General features: G+C 46.2%; 1 protein-coding gene across 21 annotated transcripts in view; it reads right to left on the bottom strand.

Moving 5' to 3' along the window:
- Positions 1 to 24,903, bottom strand: part of Nedd4l (NEDD4 like E3 ubiquitin protein ligase) — a 332,826-nt gene that overhangs the window by 180,884 nt on the left and 127,039 nt on the right. The window contains exon 1 of one of the 21 annotated variants that reach the window (XM_087592393.1): positions 17,641 to 18,077. The gene's annotated coding sequence lies outside the window, so the exon portion shown is untranslated. 21 annotated transcript variants of the gene reach the window in all.

Raw genomic sequence — 24,903 nt, 5'->3', positions numbered from 1 at the left:
TTGAGCGTGGAAACGTTTCTCAGCATCCTGTGATCGTCTCTGGGCCAAATCTGTGCTCGCTTGACTTTCTTCCCTCACATTCACCTCGGCTCTTCCCCCAGAATTATGCATTTATCCTTTGATAGAGACATCAGGATTGGTTTTTATTCGATTTAAAAAAAGAACAACTCTGCGATTCTAAAAAGGATCACAATAAATTTACTTGTTAATCTGTGTTAAATACATTTGTGGCTTTATAGTTTCACTCTTTGGGGATTTAGTTCATATTTTCACTAAGGATGATGTCGGAATAGTGTGCTTGTTGTTTTGTTGTTACTGTTGTGGTTGTAGTTGTTGTTTTTGTCAACTTGACACAAGCTACAGTCATCTGAGAAGAGGGAATCTCAATTCAGAGAAGGTCTCATCACACACACTGCCTCTAGGCAAGTGTGCGGGGGTATTTTCTTGGTTAATGATGGGTGTAGGAGGGCCCAGGTCATTGGGGTGGTGCCACCCCTGGGCAGGTGGTGTTCCTGGACAGTATATGAAAGCAGGTTGAGCTAGCCTGTGAGCATTGTTCCTGCCTGGCTTCTATTTTAGTTCTTGCCTCCAGCTCCTTCCTTGAGTTCCTGTCCTGACTGCCTTTCAAAATAGAGTGTGTGTAAACTGACATAGACTCTTTGCTTCCTGGGTGGCCTTGTCATGTTGTATACCACACGGACAGAAAGGAAGTGAGGACAGAAACTACACCAGGAGTGTGGGATGTGAATGCTGTGACCATCGTGGGAAGGCCTGGGAAGGAGTTCAGAAGTGTGGGCTAAAACAGTCACTGAGCAATCGGAGCTTAATGGGCTGCTGGGTAGGCTTGGAAGATAAGAAGGTTGACAGCAGTGCAGAAGATGGTGGCCCGGCTTGTGACGCTTCAGGGGAACTTTTGAGAATCCCTTCAAGACTATCGGGACCATTCCATATTTCAAATTAAGAATCTGTGGTTCTGGTCAGCTGGGGCTGATGAATCAACTGTGCTTAAGAGCCCAGAACCACTAATGGGAATTCTTAGCTTTGCTGGAAAATTAGTGGTGTGTAAGAAGAGGCCAGCAGCATTGAGATAAAATCTTCTGAGAAGTGGTTGCTCTGGGTCAGTGACCAGAAGCTGTGGTGTAGCAAGGGTGTGCCTTGTGTCCGTGGCTGAACTTGGTAATGGGTATGAGCTTCTCAGGTGGTCCTGGTTTGAAGACATGGAAAGTGTCTGAAGATTGGCACTATGAGAGATCAGGAGAGTTGTGGATGCAGCCTCAGATGCAGTTGAAGGAGTCATGCAGACAAGATGGGGCTTGGAATCATTTGGCATGGTCACAGTACCTGACGACAGCCCAAGGAAGGCAACTGGTGAAGGGCAGTCAAGTAGCAACAGAGGTACCAGAATTTTGGAGATGCCAGGACAGCAACAGTTATAGGGTGGAGCTGGCCTGAACCTAGGAGACAAGCTATTGTCCTGTGAAGGGCAGGGCTCAAGAGGAGCCCGACGATTGTCAATGAGTCTCAGACCGAGGACGATGACTGTATGATTCTACGTATAGGGCTGGATGTTGGTTTTGCTTTGTTGAAATTTCCAGTGTGCTCTGGTTCTAACGTGTGTAACTCATTTTATTTTGCAGGAACCTACAGTTGAGGGACTTTGGATTTTTAGAGACTTTGTATTTTTACTTTAAAAAATCCTTTGTATATTTGAAGGAGACTGTACTTTTAAAAAGACTGTGGAACTTTAAAAGTTATACTAGGCTTTATATTGTGATATTGGCAATCCGATGGGGGGGGGGGGACAAAAAAGAAAGGAACTTCAGCAATCAGATGAGGGGCAAAAAAGAAAGGAACTTTAGCAGTGTCAAACTTTTGTGTATCAAGTTCAATTGTGCTCAATGGTTTTTGGGTTTGTTTTGTTTTGTTTGGGTCAACTTCACACAAGCTAGGGTCGTCTGGGAAGAGGAACTCTTCATTGAGAAAATGCCTCCTTAAGATTTGCCTGGAGGCAAAGTATATTTTCTTGATGTGGGATGCCTCAGGTCACTGGGCTGCTGCCACACCTGGCCAGGTAGTCCTGGATGGTAGCTAAGAAAGCAGGCTAAGCAAGCTAGTTACACTGTTTCTCTATGGCTTCTACTGCAGTTCCCGCCTCCAGGTCTCTGCCGGGAATTCCTGTCCTGACTTCCCTCAGCCATGAAGGGAGACCAGAGCTTTAAGATGAAACAAATCCTTTCCTCCCAGAGTTGTTTCTGGCTGTGAGTAGAAACCCCAACTAAGACAAATGGTTGCCTTGCGTTTCCATGCATTCGTCTTTGAAAGAGCAGGCGGTTTCCTAAATAAAGTGTTTATTGTTTGTGTTTTAAATCTAGCCCCCCAACAATTGTTACTGTTTTTAGAAACTGCTTTCCCTTAGAGGCTCTTAGAATTCCAGGCACACAAACCTTTCATCGAGCCTTCAGTGCAATATTAAATAATTGTAAAAGGGGACTCCTTGCTGATTCCAAATTTTAACTGAAACATTTTGAGAGTTTTGACTTTTAAATTTCTGCTGTTCTCTCTCTCTCTCTCTCTCTCTCTCTCTCTCTCTCTCTCTCTCTCTCTCTCTCTCTCTCACACACACACACACACACACACACACACACGTGTGAGCATACCTTTTGTTATTCTTCTTCCTCCTGGTTTGCCTTTTCAAACTTATTATATTATTAATAGCTACTATCTTTATCAGCCAGCTTCTCAGCCTCTGCTGCCCTGGTAAACACACATCTCCTGATAGCATCTAGGAAAGTCTCCAGTCCTTTAGCACCCAGTTTCACTGGAGGGAAGCACCGACTATGACGTATTAACCTTTTATATAACCCACAAATCTATTCGTTAATAAGTTATTGTAAACTCTTTGCATAGATAATATTAGTCTACACTGCTCCATGGGGTTACAGTGATGGTTTAGTGCTTAACTGCTCTGGCAGAGGTCCTGGGTTTGACTCCCAGTGTGGTGGCTCGTAAAAAAAAAAAAAAAAAAAAAAAAAAAAAAAAAAAAAAAAAAAAAAAAAAAAAAATTCAAAGTGTATCCGTATTTTATTGTCTGACAATTCCATAAACCCATTAACACATTTTAATAAAATCCACCGCCTATCCCCAACCCCACCCTAGCGCCCCCACCACTCTTCCCTCCCAGGTTACTGTGCTGTTTTTACTTTTGTAAAGTCTACCAAATCTATTTAGTGCTGCTTGTGTGTGCACTGGTAGAAGACCCTCTGTTGGAGAATGGGCAACCTCTCAGGGACTGCATCCTTGCAGAAAACTGGCTCTCCACCTACCCAGCAGCCACCAATGGTCAACAGCTCCTCAGTTAGGGTAGGACTTCACGAGCCCCTCCCCCACCCACGATGGGAGAACCCAGCTCTCAGGTTAAAATTATGCTGATTCTCTAAGTGTACTGGGAGCCTTTCCGTGTGTCTCAAGGCCTTTGAGTAGTACAAGTAACACTGAAACTTTGTGTTCTTTAAAGGTTGGCTAGGATAGCTAAAAACAAAACTAGGAAACCCCATGCAGCCTGCCTGCCCTTTTCTGCTCTCAGCTGCCCTTCTTGTCTCTGCTATAGAAACTGGTCTATCCAGCTTTACACTGGTTCTTGGGTAGGTTTTGGCCATTGGTGTTTTACTAATGAATCAGCCCTATGTTTTCCAGTGTGTTGGCTAGGGCTGTGCCTAGCACTTTCCGGTAAATACTGCTACCCACCCGCCATGCATCCAACCCGTCTCTCTTCCCCGTTACTATTACCCAACTCTCTTTATTTGTTTGTTTTCTGAGAAAGAATCTTGCTGTAGAACTCAGACTGACCTGAAACTCGGGGTCGCACCCACCCCCACCCCTTTCTCACTCTGTTTTAAAGGACTTCATGGAAAATTAAAAAAACAAAAAACAAACAAACAAAAAAACCCCACCAGTGCTTGTTCATTCATATCCCATGCAGGGTCTTACCTGCTCGACAAGGACTTGTACTTTCCTCCCTGCAGAATTCATCAAGGCAGAGAGGCTTGTGTGTGTGTACACACGGGGGGCTGGGGCACACGGTTTAGACTGTTATTTCTAGTGCAAAAGGAATGTGCTAAGGTCCTAGGGTTCTCAGAATTAGTGTTCTAAACCATGGACGGCTTCTCTTAAATCACCGATGGCTCATTGCGGCGCTCTGCCATTCTCCCACATGCTGTTCTTTGGGCTCAGTGGCTCAGTCACCATCCTGGGCCCCTACTCTGTATGGACTCCTGTCTTCCATTTGTCCTTCTGACTGACCAGCTGCTGAATTTCCTTAGCAATCCGGACTTTGCTTTGCTTCTAGTTTAACGGTCACCTTCATCTGTTAATTTCTCTTTCCTTTGCTTTGCCTATTTTCTATTCGATGTCTTTCAAACTCTTACGGTGCAAACGTCACTCCTTCAAGTGACTTTTGTACCCCCAACCTTCGATACTAAAAGTACCTTCCCTAGTCTAGACGAATATTATATAACATTTAAAAATTTCTACAAAGAGCAAGAAGAAAAACTAACCACAGAGGGAAACAAGAATTTTAAGAGTCTCTAGCTCAGGCTGCCCTGGAAAATCCCAAGGTAGCCAAAGAACCTTGACTTTTTGATTCTCTTGCCTGCCCCACCTGAGGCCATTGGTCTACACATCACACATGGTTTAAGTCAGATGAAAGTTTTGAGAGCCGTGCAATTAAGTCGGGGTATGAACACATAGCTGGCCTTCTCTGAGTAGAGCATTAGCAAGCCAGCAGGAGATGATGGCTCCATCTGGTCTTAGGCTTAGTTAGGGTTACTATTTCGGTGCTGAAACACCATGACCAAAAGCAGGTTAGGGAGGAAAGAGTTTATTTGGCTTACACTTCCACATCTGTTCATCATCAAAGGAAGTCAGGACAGAAATTCATAAGATTGGGCTACAGGCAAGCATGTAGGGCACTTTCTTAATTAGTGATTGATGGGGTGGGGAGCAGACCATTGTGAGTGTTTCCATCCCTGGGTTGGTGGTTCTGGGTTCTATAAGAAAGCAGGCTGAGCAAGCCGTGGGGAGCAAGCCAGTAAGCAGCACCCCTTCATGGCCTCTGCATCAGCTCCTGCCTTCAGGTTCCTGCCCTCACTGCTTTTGATGATGAACTGCTATGTGGAACTGTGAGTGAGAAGGATCGGTCCTTCTGAAGCCACTGCAGTCCCAGGTTCAGCCAACACACACACTATGAGAAGAAAGCCCTTCTTGGCTTAATGAGGCAAGTCTCAGAAGTAGATGCTGAAAAGACCAAGGCCTATGCATCCCAGAGTGGTGTGGGAGGCTCTGACCTACTTAGAAGGCCATCTAAGACCAGAAGCCACATGACTGCTAGTCCCTTAATCCTCACTCCAGGGAATTTTGAGGTGTTAAAGGTCCCAACCTGGCTGGAGGCATTTGAAAATGGCACTCAATCGCCTATGCTCTATTAACTCAGAATTAGTTTATAATCTGGAAAGAGCTTGGACTCATGCTTCCATTTTTAGACCCTATGACAAGAGATTGAGAAGAAAGCTCAGCCTCTTTAAGGGAAGACACTTTAGAGGCTCTGACTCATGACAACAATTGACACACTAATGATTTATCTAGGAGTTGAAGCAAGTACTATTGTCTGCGATGCTGGCGGCTATTACGAAAGCCAGAAGGAAAACCGAGTATCCTCTATACCTCTTTCATCTACTCCTGAACCCTCTCCCCCAGCAAGTGTCAATAAGATGCTACTTTGGTAACAGCAAGTCTTCTGCTGGCTACCACCTAGTGTTCCTTGGGGTCTCCAGAACCTGTGAGGAAACAATCTCTTCTTTGGGGGGCCGAATGTACTTTGCTGGGAGAGAGTCACATCTCTACCTTAAGTGAACAGCAACTAACGAACTGCACCCTGTTTATGCACCCTGTAGACCCCAAAGGCCGGCCAGAGCTTGGTTACTAGGGCACACAGGAGAGGGTACACATACCAGAGAACAGAGGCAAGTTTCAGGGTGACAGAGTCCCCAGAGAACACCATTGCAGAGAAGGGCAATAGTGCTGCTGCCATCAAGTCCAGACGTGTGGAGAAGGTAGAGCGGGGCTCGGGGATTCTTAGGCATTAAGCCTCTTAGACTCCACTAGCTGGCTCTTCCTAAGATGGACACCCCAGGTGCCTTAATCCACACAGTGATTCTAAACCTGTGGGTCATGATCCACTTAGAGGCATTAGCAACCCTTTCACAGGGGTCGCCTGAGACCATTGGACAACACAGATATTTACATAGCAAATACATAGCCAAATTACAGTTCTGACGTAGTAACTAAAATAATTTCATGGTGTGAGGGTCATCACAATATGAGAAACTGCAATTAAAAGGTCGCAGCATTAGGAAGGTCGAGAACCACTGCCTTCACACATTTCTACTGCACAGGAACAGCCACAGATTATAGACAAACCCTACCCCCATGCACATACACAAAGACTGGACTCCATTTATAGTGAGCAAAACAACTCTGACACTGCAGACCGACGCTCTGTTGGGACTCTAAGCAAGCACCCGTCCCCATTTTTTCGCAAAACCTGTGAATAAGGCATCTGCCTAGGTGCTGGTTCTTTCTCCTACCTATATATTACTTTTCACCCGTGAGAGATTGTCGGAATGATCTGTTTTTCAAAGTTCACTGGCCATCAGCTCTGTGTTCGGACAGAAATCACCTCTTTGCACTTGCTACACCTTGCAGATTTCTCATCTTATGTTGAAGCACTTTCCAATCAGGTTCTAGGCTGGCGATTGCCATTCTTAGTGAACAAGTACTCATTAAAGCTTAAGAAAAGGAGAAAGTGGGAGAGGGCGGAACTAAGGTGTGTTTTTAGTGTACAGGATAACTAGAGAGCAGCTGTGTCAAGAAGCTTGCATACAGGATGGGTAGGAGGATGAACAGCTTGGGGACAATGCCATCTACAATACTACTGGCACCTCTCCTGTGCCCATTGGAGGTAGGAATGTCATTGGTTCCAACTTACATGTTCGTTCTGTAGTATTTGCCACATGGCGTCAAGAACTAACACACCATCATGCCCGTTTCGAATATCCACATACTACTCAAGGCCTCCCATTGTAGGAGGTGGTTATGACTCTAAGGTCCTGTTCTCCAATTGGTTCTTGATCTGTCAGTAAAGAAGGCCATGGGTCAGTTGCTGGGCAGAAGGGACAGGCAGAACTTCGGGGTCCTTGGAGGGAGGGAGACACAAGGAAGGAGAACGGGGTTTGCTGCCATGCTTTGGAGAGAGAAGATGTGAGGTCTTGGGAGGAGCTGGGACCTGTGGCCACTACTCCAGGCAGGTGGTCAGGGATGTTTGGCAGGGGCGAGATGGAACTAATCACTGAAGTTGACGGCAGGTAGATGAGATGGAGATAAGAAATTGGTAAGAGCACACTTTTCCAGGTGGGAGACAGTAGTGTCCAGCAATTGTGCCTAGAAGGCAAGTTGAAATTGAACGACTGTGTGTCTGTGTCTTTTATCCCAGGACTCAAGGGAAGCCTGAAGGGAGCCGGTATCATGGCCACTTCCCAGCGCAAAGGAGAGCAGAATGTAAAACTGCATGCAGTATCCCATATCTCAACAGGACTTTGTTGGTTTTGTACACCCCTGACCCTTTACCTCTGTGTTCCTCTCTTTTGTGTGTAATACTTCTCCCTCCTATCTTAAGCTATAAGATAGTATCTCTAGGCACTTCAGGCAGAGTGGCTGTCCTCCAAGGGTTTCTTTATGAGGCCAGGAATGAGCAGCCCAGTGCAAACAGCTCTGCAAATGTAAGAGAATGCTTGCTTCTGACTGAGAAACTTGACTTCATTTAGCCACGCTCCTATTGGATGCTTAGGACATCTGGTCCTCAGTGTGCAGAGCACCCTCATGGGGAGAGGGTCCCGAACATGGAGAAGACAGAAAGAAATGGGGAGGAAGCCTTCTCATAGATGCTTGTACCCCAAAGGGTATAAGAATGTATAAGGAGACATCCTCGCATAGGGGGTGTGGAGCACCGGTTCTCAACCTTCCTAATGTTGCAATTCGTAATACAGTTCCTCATGTGGTGGTGGCCCCCAACCAGAAAATTATTTCATTGCTACTTCACAACTGTGATTTTGCTACCGACCATCGGAAAGATGTGTTTTCCAATGGTTGTGATCCACAGGTTGAGAACTGCTGGTTTAGAGGGACCAGTACAAGAGGACCCTGGAACATAGACATGGTGCAAAGGAAACAAGAATGACCGTGGAGGCAAAGAGCGGGCAGTGATTCTTATCTAGAGCGAAGGGAGCAGAACAAGGAGGGAAGGAAATAGGCTAGAGCAGAATATATTTAGAGCAGTCTACCTGCATGCAATGGGAGGGCTAGAAGTTCCTTAGGGATGTGGGCGGGTCTCCATCAGTTCTCTTAAAGCAAAATCTTCTTCTAAGGACTAACGGATAGCCCTGAAGCTTCAAGATTCTGCTTCCCACGTGCTTTCTATTTTTATTCTGCAATGATTAATCATCTCATTTTCCTCTCCCATTGGACACACTCCTGTCTCTCCATCTCCTCCCCCCGCTCCCCACCTCCCTCTAGTTGAAATAACCCAAGCTCCCTAGGATTACAAAACAAAACTTTCAAATATTATCACTACAAACATTTCCTCTAAATATAGCCTCCATCCTGTTGAGAAAAGGCAAATATCCTTGCCAGGCGACCCCGTTTACCTTTCTCAATCTCTGCTACTTTTTCGGCCAACTGTGATGACCAGGACTCATTGCCAGCGTTACCCAGCCTGACTGTTCTAGATCCAGACTCACAATTGTTCAAGTACTAGCTGGCTGGTGATCATAAAACCACATTAGTTCACTGCATTAGAGACTGATGCTGTAATCAGCCATATAACCTTGTCATAGCAAACAGGTAGGTATACGTGTCTATAGTGGGTTCTGTATTGCTGTGGTAGACCTTAGGAGTACCTTGTGATTGTTGGTGAAGTAGTGAGATGTTCTTTAAAACACACACACACACACACACACACACACACACACACACACACACAGGGTAGGGGGGAGGGTTAGTCTTTGTTGATAGGTGTCTGTCAGTGTGGATGACCATGGAGGACTGAAGAAGAAGGTGTTAGATCTCATGAAGCCACAGTAACAAGAGGTTGTGAGCTGCTGAACCTGGATCCTAGTGCCTGACTCCCTCTCCCCTTCAAGATCAGCGCATGCTCTCAAATGCTAAGCCTTCTCTCCAGGCACCCAGTCAGAGCCTTGTCTGTTAAGCTGTTCCTAGTTCACTGGATATTTGCATCTGGTTTACATTCTAAACCATCACGGGTAGGATGCAGAGTTCCTCTTTTTCTTGCCTTTCGTTCTTAGTCTCTTTTACCCCTCACTGCACTCTATTGAATTTCAGAGCTGGGAAGCTTGATTTTTATCTGAAAAAACAAATGACTTCTCATTTCTAACAGTGTATGGTATATTCTGGAGTCCCAGATTTCTACATGTGACCTTGCACCCTTCAGTGAAGACAAAGGCCTTATATAATATGTGTTTAAGGCTAGGAAGGATATGGAAATGCTATACCTAGTTTGGAAAAGACTTACTAAAGCTCACCAGTATATGCAATTCCCTCACGTCACTGCCTGTCAGCGTAGACACAAATACTCATCAACGCAACACAGGAATCATGTTTGTCTGTCTAAATGTGTGGGGCGCTGATTTGGTTGACTTTATCTGGTGATAACCCTGCTCTGTGGAAATGTCAAGGTACCCATAGAATATCAGCATCACAATATCAAGAGACTTTTCTTAAAAAAATCCTTTTTGCACTGTATATTAAGCAAAGCCCACAGACAAACACTATAAATAAACAAAGCACGCCTAGAAAGTGGAAGGCAGGCAGACACAGTGGCGAAGTCTGTCATAAATCTAGCTATGCTTTACAACTTGTGAGAGCTGAATTTCACTTAGGTAAAGCTCAAAGCAATGGCCTTCTCACAGTGGACTTCTATAATGGGATTGGCTTGCACTGGGCTGGGCTGACAAGACTGACACAAATCTTAGAGCTAAGGAACTTCTTTGTATCCTCGATAAGTCACAGTACATAGTGGTTATTTTTCGAAATGTTATGAAATTTTAGGGTCTGATTCACCAAGCTTCCCAGACAGCCTGGCAAGACTGGGTTTATCTCAGAGATGACGATCAAGTGGAGAGCTTACTTTAATTATGTAAAAAGTAAGAAGAATTTGCGAAATGTTTTTTATCAGCCATAATTATTTCAGCGTTTACTAATTTGGGTGCAGCTAGCATAGCATATGGGGGGAAGATGATCTGTTTCTCAGTATTGAGAATCCTCTTTTTAAAACAAAAGCAACCCTTCCTTTATTTGTGTATTTTTATCAACACTAGACGACGGTACACTAGAACCTCACACTCACTGTACAAAACACACGCATCCACTTAGATTACTGCCTGACACTTTCCAAGACTGGCCACCCGGAATTTCAATCCAGACACCAGAAATACCGAATCTGACATAACATGATTTTTATCTTGACAACAATTTCATTACTTGCAAGGGCTTAGGCCAACAAGTCTGTTTGTGCGTAACTTAAGGAGTGATTGACAACCGAGCTTTTATTTAAGTACACACAGGAGTCTAATGAAGCAATTATTAATAAGGTTGTGTTCATGCATGCTCACACGTGCACCTCATGGCCGCCATAAGGCAAGGCTGTGGAGCTAACACGCTCTTGTGTGCATATAGGCAACGATTGGACCACAGTGCTGTTCAGTGTTCACGAAGGCGCTCAAAGCCTGTATGTCACACTATGCTACATATTTACTGTTTACACACTCCACCACAGAGCTTCTGCCATTTCTATATAACTTATTATACTCCATACCATATCAGGGACACAGAAAATAGTCTTCCTGTGTTGTGAGGGGAGGGCAACAAGGAAGAAGGGTCTAGACACGTTCGATACAGATGCAGTTTTCTCACTCACGTATTTTCAGATTTCTGTTGAGTCTCTGATTGCTTGAAGCTGTGGATCTGGAACCACAGATGTGGACTCTACAGGGGACAAATGCAATAAAGAAAGCCAGAACCACAGATGTGGATTCTACGGGGTTCGCGTGCAGTAAAGAGAGCAGGGGCACTTGTCAGGACTTCCAGGATGGCTAGAGAAGAGAAGCTGTGATGAACACACTGAGCAGGAAATGGTGGGCAGAACTATCTAGAAAAGACCCCTCAGCAAAGGGGGGCCCATTCCAGGCGAAGTCTGGGTGATACACAGACAGCAGGCTGGAGGATGCATGGGAGGAAAGTGAGAATCCGTATGTTCCTGGTGACCAACCACTGCTGTGTCCCCCTCCTGAAGGCGGCATCAGATGAGGGAGGGCTTTCTCATAATCACCTATTATAGGGGGCCCCTTGGAACCCACAAATCAGGGGCAGGGCCTGACACCTGTCTGCCTAACAAGCTTGCTACTGGCCCATGGTCTGCACTTTTCCCTAGACCCACTATGACTAGTACTTCCCTAGACCCAAACCTAGCCAAGGCAGGCAGAGGGAGGTAGGAGGAAACAGAAGGAATACACTTGCTGTGGTGGGAATGAAATGAGTGTGTGAAGGGAGGGTTAGGAGACAGGGACTGACAGTTTATAGACTTCATGTGCAAGCCCTCTCTAGCCGTCTTCTAAACGTGGGGCAGGGACCTCTTCTTTGAGCTCAGCAGAGTGGGGCGGAGCCTAGCAGAGCTCTACAGAGGTAGGCGGAGCTTAGTATAGCTCTGGAGAGACCGCTTGTTTGCTAGATGAGTGAGTGTGTGACTAAATCCCACCAGAATGCCAGAATAAACCCCACACAGGGCTGTTTATTCCAGAACACCAGCCACACCTCGGGAATAGCCAAGTCTACCAGAAGCGGGCTGGAGTACTTTCTGTGCATCCAGTGCACATGTGGGCCCTCCGCGTGACAAAAGGGTGCTGGGTTAGGTCAAAAGAAAACAGGAATGTTGGATGAAACATAGTTGAGAGGAGATTCTTTACAAGTCAGCCTTGATGGACAGTAACAGGCACCTCTGGCCCTCTCAAATACATGCAAAGCTACCCATGAGGGAAGCAAGTCAGTCTTCACATGAAGGACATCTCTTGACATTGGTTCTAATTTTCACAGTTGCTCAGTCAGGTCCAGTCTGATCAGGTCATCGAATCTCTTCTCTGGGTCTGAAATTTACCAAGCGTGTCTCTGGGGACAGACAGGCACGCAAAAGCACCTTCCTTTACCATTATCCCGACTGCAAAGCCCGTTTAATCTAATTAAGGCGTCAAGAAGCATATGCATAAAAAATTAATCTTGAAGATTTCTAAGAGCAGGCGGCATGACAATAAAAGGTGTCAGAACTGAGCGCACGATTAACTGAAAAGTGAATTAATTAACAGGCGAAGTTGCCCTGAGAACTGAAAGGAGGGAGGAAAACACGTCAGAGAAGACTAGAAAAGGAAAGTTAACCTTTTGGAGCCAGTTCCTTCATCCCCAAAGGGAGCACGTTAGACCGAATTAGCTCTGAGATCGCAGAGTCTGTTTCTAGAGTTGCACGTCAGCCTCGGCCTCACAGCGACAGCCACAGACATGGGTCTGTCACATCCCCACCTTGTGAGGGACGAGGCCCAGGCCCATCTAGAGACACAGAGCCCCACAGCCACATCTCCCACTTTGCTGCTTCTCTCTGTACCGATGAAGCCCCAGTGCAAACAGTTGGTGCAAGAAATTGTCAAGTCAGGGCGGGGCATATAGCTCAGTGGTAGAACAGTTGCCCAAAGGCTGCAAGGCCTTGATTTTCCACCAAAGTAACACACACATAGTCACATGGATCCTCACACACATAATGTGCATAAAAAGGATCAGGTAATTATTTACTATAGTTTTATTAATTATCAAGTTATATTAAAATAAGGCACCTTGCCAATAATTAGAACTTGAAAGACACTTTAAAAACATTTCACTTTTACCTATTTTTCTCTATCTGTCCATCTGTCTATCAATCATCTGTCTGTCCATCCATCTCTCCATTACCTTTCTTTTTTTTTTTTAAAGATTTATTTATTTAATTTATGTATACAAGTACACACCAGATCCCATAGATGGTTGTGAGCCACCATGTGGTTGCTGGGAATTGAACTCAGGACCTTTGGAAGAGCAGTCGGTGCTCTTAACCGCTGAGCCATCTCTCCAGCCCCCAAGGACACCTTTTTTTTTTTTTTTGGTTCTTTTTTTTTTTTTTTTTTTTTTTTTTTCGGAGCTGGGGACTGAACCCAGGGCCTTGCGCTTCCTAGGCAAGCGCTCTACCACTGAGCTAAATCCCCAACCCCTTCTCCATTACCTTTCAATGCATGCATGTATGTATGTATGTATGTATGTATGTATGTATGTATCTATCTATCTATCTATCTATCTATCTATCATCTGTCCATCCATCCATCTATCCAACAATTTGCCTGCCTTCCTGTCTGTCTGTCTGTCTGTCTAGCCTATACGTGGGGCCATGGTTGCCACAGCAAGCATGTGGAGGTCAGAGGACTACTCTTGGGAGTAAGCTCTCTCCTACCACATCAGGTCGTGAGGTGGCACTCAGCCCATAAGGCTTGGCAACATGTACCTTCACCAAAGCCATCTCCCTGGCCCTGTCAAAGACACTTTCTTACCTTAAAGCTGTATTGATGGCAGCTCTTTTTCTCTGTTAACTATCTCTCTCTCTCTCTCTCTCTCTCTCTCTCTCTCTCTCTCTCTCTCACACACACACACACACACACACACACACCCCACACCGTTTTACTCCTTATGAACAGACCATGCAGACAGATTCTTTAAAGTCAAGCTCTTCATCCCAGCCTGACAGACACCTGAGGCTGGATGTACATGATAGAGGTGTCCTACAACAGATGCAAAAATGAAAACAGCAAGGAGCCCCAACCCACAAGTGCCCACCCACTTCCCACCATCATCTTCTCCCCAAAACTGTGGCAGCCCAAGTCTCCAGAAACCGCCACATGTTGGTGAGGGAGACAGAACCGCCATTTGAGAACCACTTTAAGCAACCGATGGTAAGTTTACATACCAGAGTTCAACAAGAATGGAATGAATAGTTTTACAAAGTACTGGTTGGAAAACGGGGTCAGTGAATAAAGCACTCGTCCTACAGGCGCAGGACTGGAGTTTGGCTCTGTACACTGAAGAAAAGGCAGGTGAGTACTGTGCAGCTTGAATCTCAACCCTCCTACAAGACGGAATGACGGAACGTGTGGACAGAAGGATCCCCAGAAGCCAGTGGGTCAGCTAGCCTGCTGCACACATTGATGAGAAAAGTGGAAGGAGACAGGTGCTGTCTGAAGATGCCCTCTGGCCCCCACATGAGTGTTGTCACACATAACTGCACTCACCCCACTGAAAATAACAGAATAATTAAAAACTCCCTTTATTAGGATATACACACCAGTGTTTATCTATAAAACACAGTCACTGAAGAACAAAAATGCAAAGTCAATGTTTTGCCCTCAGCTATGCTGGATCATGATGCTTTCTTGTGTTTGTTTTTTGTTTTTAAATACGTTGAGACTATCTCAGGTAGCCTGGTTGGTCTTGAACTTGCACTGTAACCAAGAATGACCTTGACCTCCTAATATTTCTGCTTCCACCCCACAAGTAGGAGGACTCTAGGCATCCATCACTATATCCAGTTGAGTTAGTACTTTAAAAAAAAAAAGCATTACATAGATACATTTTATAATTCACTAATAACAAAGAATTCAGGTTAAAAATCACAATTAATTCTACCTACTCCATGATTCTAGAATAAACATCAGAGTCCCAGCTAACGGACAATCTGGCCTGTGTGAGGCAGGACTTGGCCTGAGAACGAGTCCGAAATGGCTCACGATGGATCCGAACACACCCTGCCTCAGAGGGCCACACAGCTCAAGGGTCATTTTGCCATCCACAATTAATGCTGGCTCCATTCTCTAAAACACAATTAAAGGTAGGGAGGGTGGAAAGATGCCTCTGGATAGGATGCTAAAATACATGACTTATGTAAATGTCTCCTGATTTCATATCTGCCGTTCTGCTTCTTTAGAGAGAAGGTTATAGCGGCAAGTACTTTAATATAACTCAACAGAGACCTGTGAGAAACACACTCCCCAGTCAAACCTGAGAGACTGCAGACACAAAAAAAAAAAAAAAGAAACCTTTAATGGCTATCTTTCAAAAATCACAAAGGGGAAGTCTTGCTTCTGTTACTATAAAAGCTATTTTTACCCTTATTTTAGGTCTCCCGGTGGAGCATAAAGAAACCACCCGTGCTGCCCTTAGGTCAGAAGGAAACACTGCTGCGCGTCCTGCTCGCCCTACAAGTTCAAAGGCCACCCAGACAGCCCTGCCATTTACTGTCAATCAAAGATGAGCAGGAACAGATGGCAGCCAAGGTGCCTGCAGGAGACCCGGGCAGTTACCACACGCAGACCAGGACATACAATCGCTTAATACCATCATTGCCTGCCACTACCCTGCCACCATCCCCAGTGCCTGTGGACCTCAAGACTACCCCACTCCTCCCGGAGTTAGCTACCTGTGAGTCCCCTGCAGGGGAGTTTGTAGCTGCTGTCTTCCCTACCGTTTGTAGTTTGACCTCACCTGTACCATCCAGGAAAGCACAGAAAACTGGCTCTGACCAGTTCCTACAGGTGGGCAGGTGGCTGGCGGGGAAGAAGTCCCCAGAGGAGGGTATGCAAGTCTACTGGAGCCGTCCCCACCAGGTTAGATCATTTACCCTAGAGATCATTAACTAGGTGCTCAGGCCTCTTGGCAAGAGGCGAGAGTCTGGAAGTCGAAAGAGTGTTACCAAACACAGAGTTTGAGTCACCAGGAAGAGAACATCAGTGTCCAGGCAGGAGCAGAAATGAGGTCACCCCTGGCTCGGGGAACAGGACACTGATTTTCTCCTGGAGCTGTCAGAGTCTCTTTGCTCCTCCTGCTCCCTTAGGGGGGACAAACATTACCACCCGTGCAAAGCAGCCTACGAGGATGGAGTTATACACAGATAAGGAGGACGAGGCCTTTTTCTTGGCAAGTTCAAATGTCTTTGTTTTTTTGTCTTTTTTTTTTTTTTTTGGGTGGTGTTTTGGTCCTACAATCTCATGTCACCCACAAAAAGAACAGTGAGTCCCTATAGAAATTAAATCGTTCTGTCTGCCCCATATCTAAAGACCCAACACCACATAATTTGCGAGGAAAACAAGTCACCATGAAGCAAGAAGGGTCAGAAGTTCAATTTCACACATTACAAAGGCCCCTGGTTTTGAAGATTCCTGACAAACATTTTGTTTTCTGGCCCGTTTTAAGCCATCCCCACAAGGTTAACTTCCTCCTTCTTCCTAAACCCATGAAACCACACAGAACATGCATGCTCCATTTCAGCATTTGTGTAAGGGGCCCAGGAGCTTCTTATTGATGGGCATGTTCCCCAAATGCCCGGTCTTCCATTCAGGGTTATATAATTCCATTTTCCTCAAGCCACATATTTGTCATATATGTTTTGTGACTAAAGCGTGCGCTCTCTCTCTCTCTTTCTCTCTCTCCCTCTCTTTTTCGAGAGAGAGAGAGAGAGAGAGAGAGAGAGAGAGAGAGAAGAAGCCCATACTGTTCTTGCTATTGCAAGTGACCTCATGGAAAGACAGCTTACTCCAAGAAACTAATTCCTGTATTTTTTTTTCTAAATGGCATTTATGTAAGTCCTCTTTAACTTCAAACATGGAAAATATAAAAGGCCCATTGCACCTTCTCTAAAAGAGGATAACAGTTTCTATTCTGAAGACTGAGAACTATGAGACGCTAGTGAGGAAGGGCCGAGTCGCTGGGCCCCTCACTTCTCAGTATTAAAACTTCCTGACAGGACGTCTCTCCCCACACAAGAGCAAAATGGTCAGATCTGTGAAGCTCTGTGAAAGCTAAAGTGAGGATCCATAGGACTTGTCCCCTGGAGTTCCCTATGAAGGTCTGTGACAAGTCCCGTCCTAGGAAGTAAATCTCCAGGGGTCAAGAGACACACATATCTCATGGCAACCCAGGTGACCACGGTGGCTATGCTATAAATCGAAACAAACACATAACGAAGCCTAAAAAGAAAGACCTGTCCTTATTTCCACCTAGAATTTTATACCAAATTTCTGAACTTGGTGTGACAGATCCTTTCACTGTGTCTATTTTTGACCATTTCAGGAAAACAGCAATGACAAATGCATCATTTATTCATGGGGAAGGCACCAGAGAACTATCCGCATCATTTTCAGCGCCGTACAGTGGGAAGAAGAAGCTTCAGGCAAAATGACAGAGGTTAAGCACATGAGGAATGAAAAAAAATATGCTATATTTTTTGATACAGGTATCAAGGCACGCTAAAAAATATTCAACGAGCACTTTGAGAGAAGGTGTAAGCTCAAAGACTCCACTGAATTCTAGCACACATAGGTTAAAGCTCACGGATCCACCACACGAGACCGTTCTGCACAGATCAAGAAAGGAGACAGAGCCTTTGCCCACACTTACCAGATTCCAGGCAGGAAAAAAAACCTCCTTTGAAAGAGAGAGGGAGAGGAAGGCTGGTCTAGATGCAGATGGCTGGTCTGTTTCCCTTAACAACAGCAAGAATGGAAGAGGAATCCTGGTCTCTCCAGTTCCCTACAGGCAAGCAACAGACTGGAGCGGGTGGGCGGAGCAAGGTGCTGGGAGGGGAGGGCTCTGTAGCTGCTGCCCAGGTAGAGCCTTTGCAGAGCTTCCACCAGGGCAGGGCACTCGGGAGCTGTGCTGAGCAAGAGCTCTCTGGGCTGGAAGCTGCTGCTGACGCCTGCCTGTCTCGTCAGACGTGGGGAAGACAGAAACAGCTCCTCACAGAGGCAGCCGGGCCAAAGACCAGGTGGAACTTGGTGGACTCCAGAGACACGGAGGACAACTCAAGTTCTGCCATGCTGCCCTGCAGCCAGACTGTACCTTGGAAGTTGACAGCCAAGTTTTAAGGTGTGTACAGCCTGCCCCAGGTGACCTGGAACCTCCAAGTCTCTCAGCCATTTGGAACACCCAGTGAGGGACACAGGGTGTGGGAGTGAGGAAGGACAGCCCCCCAGAGTCTCTCTTAAAAGGCCACACAAATGTCAGGAAGAATAGCTAAGGGGGCAAGAACGCCCATCCGGACATTGCTTGTCATCCTCATGAAGACGAAATGAATCTTCACTTTTATTCACTAAAACTGGCTGGCCCTTTAGCTTAGTGGCACCCAGCATGTTTCTGAACCACTCGGATCCTTGGCAAGTGAAGCCCCTCTAAGCCCTCCTTCCCGCCCTGGACGGAGAAGCAGTGAGGCCCCAGTGTTCTTGAAAGCAGCATTCTGCCATCAAGACCCTTTTAACTCCTCTGCATTTCCTTACCCGGTAGCACTGAACCACTATCTTCAACCAACCCTAGCTACCTCCTTCTGCTTCCCTCAAGGAGGAACTCAAGAGGCGTAGTGTAGGCTGCCTGAGCTAAAACCTAGCAGGTGCAAGACCCTGGCTTCATCCCCAGCCCCGCTAACTAAACGAATCCACACCTCAGTGCACATTTATTAACATAAGATGTTTTTCTTTTCACCAATGTCTCCAACATGTCGGAAGCACCAGTTTTAAATTAAGTTTTGAATCCAGTAGTCAAAGAGAAGGGAGAGAGAGAGAGCCCATGACTCCTTAGACTCAACTGTGCCTAGGATACCAAGAGGCAGCCCAAGATAGAGGGGGGCCTCCGCCCAAGGCTCAATGTAAATTCCCACTTGAAAGCCAGTGTCATGGTTTGAATATGCTTGGCCCAGGTAGTGGCACTATTTGGAGGTGTGGCCCTGTGGGAGTAGGTGTGGCCTTGTTGGAAGAAGTGTGTCACCGTGAGCGTGAGCTTTAAGACCCTCATCCTAGCTACCTGGAAGTCAGTATTCTGCTAGCAGCCTTCAGATGAAGATGTAGAACTCTCAGCTCCTCCTGCACCATGCCTGCCTGGATGCTGCCATGTTCCCGCCTTGATGATAATAGACTGAACCTCTGAACCTGTAAGCCAGCCCCAATGTTGTCCTTATAAGAGTTGCCTTGGTCATGGTGTCTGCTCACAGCAGTAAAACCCTAACTAAGACAGCCAGGAACATGCTCCATTCTAAGGACCACGAATACAGAGAGGAGCTGATGGCAGAGCCAGGGGTCTTTGCCTGTATGATTCCCTTTGAGGGGCTTGGGATCAGGCTTGCTGATGGTACCACTCTTTTTTTTTTTTTTTTTTTTGGTTCTTTTTTTCGGAGCTGGGGACCGAACCCAGGGCCTTGCGCTTCCTAGGTAAGCGCTCTACCACTGAGCTAAATCCCCAGCCCCTGGTACCACTCTTTAATAATGATGAGGAGGAGTTTAAGAGGATCCTACCTGGGCCAAGAGACTGCAGCCCCACCTGCTGGTGGCCCTTGTATACTGCAGTCACGAACCCTGGTCCACCTTCAATCAACTCTGGAGAGGTAGCCATGGGATTCCTACTCTGTCACAAATACTCCCGATAGCCAGCTACACTGCTCAAGGACGGCCTTCATTCTCTTCCATCAGATCTTACTTCCAAGCTTCATTTCACCCACACACACAAACTTGAAAGTATTCTCTTTCTGCCTCCCCACCTAACATCTGGGAGAGTGGTTATAAAACAGAAATTCTCAGCACACAGGGAGAAAACAGAAGTGAGAGCCAGCGTGGCCCACACGTAGAACAGAAAGGGCCACAACACCAGCGAGAGGAAGATGGTATCACCAAGTACACCGAAGAAGGCAGCTGAGGATTCTGAAACGACCAAAAAAGGGAATACCTCGGGACTGGGCTCTACTGTGTGTGCGCGTGTGCCTCTCAGGGGTTCCTACAAATTGCTCTGTGCAACTGGGGACTGTATTGGCAACCAGTTACATCTAAAGCAGTGTTCCTAACCATTTCCCTTCCCCCGGGTGTCCATTCAGCCCCTTGGACTATTCTACATCCAGCAAGTTATAAACGACCGATACCAATCTTAGTGGGGGAACTACCAGAAGTGAGGACTGTGAGAAAGATGACCTTAGGAAACTCGTGTTTAAGAGATGCCTCTGCGTCAAGTCTCTTAAGCAACGCTGTGATTTACCGGAAAGCAACAGGGGAGACCACAATAAACGTTAGGTTTCATAAGCAGCTGCCAGGAGGCTGGCAGTGATACAGGAGGCCTGGGGTCGGGTGGGAGAGGGGCTGTTGGGGGGAGGCAGTCAGAGTCTGGAGTGTAACAGACGAGGAAGACAGGAACTGTCAGGACTTCACCCTCCGTAAAACATCTGTTTTGTAACCTCACTGCCCCAGTGTGTTGGTTGTACGTGTCAGTGCAAATACAGCAGAAATCTCACTTGTAATAAGCTTAATTTTATACTAGAACAATCAAGAGGTGAATTTCAGTAGCTCTATATTCCAACCAGAGTATACAGAAAAAGTAATGCCAAGAAATAGCTCGTTTGCAAGAGGGCTTTGATCAGTTAGTCCAGTTCAACAATGGTATCCATCTCTGCAAACAACAACAGCAACAACAACAACAACAACAACAACCTTCCCTGATAAGGGGTGAGAGCTACGCCTATTAAGAATAAGTTTTAAGAATGTAGATAAAGATCAGCCTGGTTTGGGAGTTGGAGTGGGTGCTCCCCAGCTGGCTAGGTTTGCAGCATGAATTCCCTCCTATGGAGTGGGCCTTACCTCCAATTAGGCGGCTGCTGGCCAGCACCAGCCTATAAGGGCTACTGTTGCATTCTGGGAAGGCTTACCATTCTGGCTACTGTTATGGTTCCTAGCTATCGCTGCTGGGTAGGACTCCTGGTTACTTTCTCCACGGCATCTTGGAGCCCACCTTGCAGCACTGGGAAGGCTGGTCCTCAGGAGGAGGCAGATCCAGCTTGACTCTTCCAAATCATTCTAGGTACATATGTATTTGAGTATGTCTATGTTTGTGTAAGAAAGATAATTAAAGGGAATGAAGCCATGAGTTTAAGAGGAGACTTGAGGGATGAAAGAGGGGAAGGAGGGAGTGTGTGCAAATGTATATGTAAATATATGTAAATACAGGATGTGCAAAAAATAATAAAAATAAATATTAAAAAAAGGATAGAAGGAAGAGGAAGAGGAGGGGGAGGAGGAGGAGGAGGAGATACAGTTCAGCCAGGTGTGGTGATGCCCACCTTATAATCATGTAGGAGGACCTTAATATTGACAGCTGGAGGCAGGTAGACTGAGAGCATCAGGCTAGGCTGCATAACAAGATACCACAGAATGGAAAGAACACAGACACTCACCCCTCTCCTAAGTGTGTATACATTCATAGCCTTGATTTCCTCTTAGCCTCTAAATGTTTTCAAAACCAACCACAAGTTCATCTGCAAGGCCCAAGGCCACAGCACAGCCTGCAGCGTTACGCCAAAGCATGACAGCATGTACCAACCAGTCCTTTAAAACAACCAGAAGTGAAGCCAATGGAAAGGGTATAGTGCCATACATAAGCCTTGGGTAGGCATGTATACAGCCTAGAGCAAAATCATAAACTTGTCTAAGACACTATAAGATTGGGGGCGGGGAGTGGCTCTATGGCTTGGTTCCCTAGAAGGAATTTTGTAGGGGCTCTAGAGTGTGAACTCTTCCATTATTGTGCCGTGCCCTGATAAAATGTTGGATACGCCCATGAATCTGTACATATCCTTAAAAGACCTTAAGATTCCCTAAAAGACCACAGCAAAACTGCTCGGATATTTAGGATCTATGTTCATGGGCCAGGCTGAGTGGGACTGAGCAAGAACGGGTTAGCTTCTGAAGGCACACACTTGTTCCCTTCATCTCTGCTACAGCGCCTTCCAAAGTGTCAGTCAGCATGTGTCTGGGCCTACTAAACTCGACCAAGAGACAGAGAGACAAGTCCTCCTGGGCTGCATCACCACCAACTAATGGGACAGAAAGCAATGATATTTGCGTTTGGTTAGGTAGAAAGCAAAAGTACCATGGAGACACAGGAATGAGTCAAAGCCAGCCAGCAGATACCACTGAAGTAACCGATGATCTGTCAAACAATTAACCTGATAAGCTAGGAATTAGGAGACCTGAGAACTGACCCTAATGATCCCCACCCCCCATTTTTGCTTAAAAATTTTTTTCTTTTTCTATTTATTTATTCATTCATCTGTTTGTTTGTTTTGAGACAGGGTCTCTCTATGTATCAACGGCTGTCCTGGAACCTGCTATAGATCAGGATAGCCAAACCCACTGCTAGAATTAAAGGCGTGCACTACAATGCCCAGCTGTTTAAGACAATTTAACACATTAACCCATCCAAACCAGGTTCCAAGTCAACATCTTAATCCTGTTCTATGCAGCTTGTAACTGAACTTGATAGTTTCAACCTGCCAGCATCTTATGCTACTAACCATCAGGTGTGCTCTGATTATGGACAGCCACCTGGAGAGCCACCAGCTCAAAGGAGCCTCGTGATCTAGTTAAATGCATCTGGGATGAATCAAATCGTGAGGCCTACCAAAATACACTCTTGTTCACTTAACTGTGGCACTGTTAGGAAGATATTTTCTAGCCCTGTTGTATTGTTCCTACACCTATGGTGTAAAGGTTATCACCCGTGGTTTGGAGTTTGGTCAGAACGTGGGAAGAAAAGGCCCCAGGACATTCCAAGGCATTAGAGTTCAAGGTGGGAGCTAGGCAGACAGTGCTGAACTTTAAAGACAAAGGAGCCCCTTGCCTTTCAAACAGCAGGCTCAGAGCAGGGAGAGAAAGGCAGCAGAAATCTGATGTGGGCTTTCTGAGGTCTAAATATAGGCATCTGCAGCAGAGTGGTTTCTTTGGGGAACGATTTTAAGGATTCTCAGGAGGTGTTAGCTGCTCACTGCATACCAGAGGAGGATAAAGGCTTCCTGGGTTGTCTGGGAGGATTGGAAACCCAGAGAGGAGCCCTGGGAAGGTGAAGAAACACCTTTTGTTCCCAGTCCTCCTGCTGGACAAAGGGGACTTCGAGAGAAGGTCATGGCTTGGATTCTGATTCAAGAGAACAGTACTGAATAGGACCCTGTGCTTCTGTCCGGACATAGCAGACTGGGAGAAAATCCAGGCATGCCAGGGACTCCGATAGGAAGACCTGGATTTGTCTGCTAACGAATACAGATTGCTCGTTCAAGGAGACTTTTCTCTAAGAGAGCAGAAATGTGCATTTGCATAACATCCACCCTTCAAGTGACAACGGCGGTCACTGGAATGGTGCAGGCACAGGTAAAACTCACCAACAATGTGCCTGTGCCGTGGAAAAGGTCAACAGGGTAACTCGGGACTGGAGAGCAGTAACAGTGTTGTGCTCAATGTAGGTAAGGACGGAGTCATGGGTGCACGTCTGACCCAGCTGCTTCCGTATCTTTAGAGCCCTGGGGTAACAAGTGGTCTTTCCGAGCCTCTGTATTCCCAACTGCAGAGCTGAGTTCACTGTGGCTCCTGACCCCAACTACCTACCTATACCTTACTCTAAGCTGTTTTAGTCAGTTTCTGGGATGAGGCCCCAGTGAAATATTTTTGGATGGTCTCTGTGAGATCCAGTGTGGAGCCCGACTTAAACATCATTAGTCCGATGTGCGACTCCGGAGTCCAAGTTCAGCAGACACACCTAGACGTCTGTCCGTTGTAACCACCAGCCTCCATGACTGAATTTGGTGGAGAGACCTTGACTGAGTGCAAACCCAGCAGGGGAGGCGGGCGGGGATGCTCGTTTCTAAACCCAGGATCAGATGCTTTACAATGGACAGTTCTTATTTCCCATCTTCTCTACCAACCAAGGAACGGCCATTCCTGCCTGCCTCTCATTGGACACCCAGGTCTGTCCATCTGTTAGAAAAATAGAATGGTCAGGCTTGATCTGATGGTGCAGGGATGTGCTATTTTGATAAACCTTCCACATTGTTAGAGGCTGAACCCACTGACACACCTACCCTGTGTCGGCCATGTAACTATTTGTTCCTTCGCTCCCCAGTCTACCAGAGCATATCGACCATCTGATGATTGAAAGTTGGAAACTGAAGGTAGCACTCTTTCTTCCCTGCCCAGTCTGTCTTTTCACAGGCTCTGGCGATCATCTCTTGCTAGGTTACTGGTCGTCTTATTGATCTATAGACCATATAGTACATTAGGGAAATCAGCTTTTCTTCTGTGACAGAACCCTGCAGTAGGCTCTCCAGCTTCTATGTTTTGTTTTTGCCATGAATTCTTGTTCTCAGATGTTCGTCAGTCAGTCTGGTAGCTGCACCTTCTCTGACTGTCTTGTTGTTGTTGAGATGGACAGCTTGAACCTCTTTAAAACTTAAGGTCAGGAGCAAGGAAAATGATGGGTCAGTGGGTAAAAGTTCTTGCTATGTAAGCACAAAGACCCCAGTTTGATCGCCAGGACCAAAGAGTGAGATGTGGTGGCACATACTTGTAACTAATCCCTGTGATAGAGGAGAAAGACAAACAGAGCCCTAGAACTTGGTAGCCAGATAACCTGGCTGAATGGTCAAGTCCCAGGACCTACTGAGATGTGCTATCTATTCAAGGTGGGCACCTCCTGGAGAACAACACTCAAGGTTGTCTTCTGTCCTCCAAAAGCAGATGCACATATATGAATGAAAACCTGCACACCTGGACGGACGGACACACACACGCGCACACACACACACACACACACACACACACACACACACACACACATGCGCGCACACACACAACCTTAAGGTTGGTA

This window comes from Rattus norvegicus, chromosome 18 (assembly GCF_021556685.1).
Source record: "Rattus norvegicus strain SHRSP/BbbUtx chromosome 18, alternate assembly SHRSP_T2T, whole genome shotgun sequence".
Lineage (NCBI taxonomy): Eukaryota > Metazoa > Chordata > Mammalia > Rodentia > Muridae > Rattus > Rattus norvegicus.
Note: the sequence above shows the minus strand (reverse complement) of the source record. Positions and strands in the feature narration are given on the sequence as shown.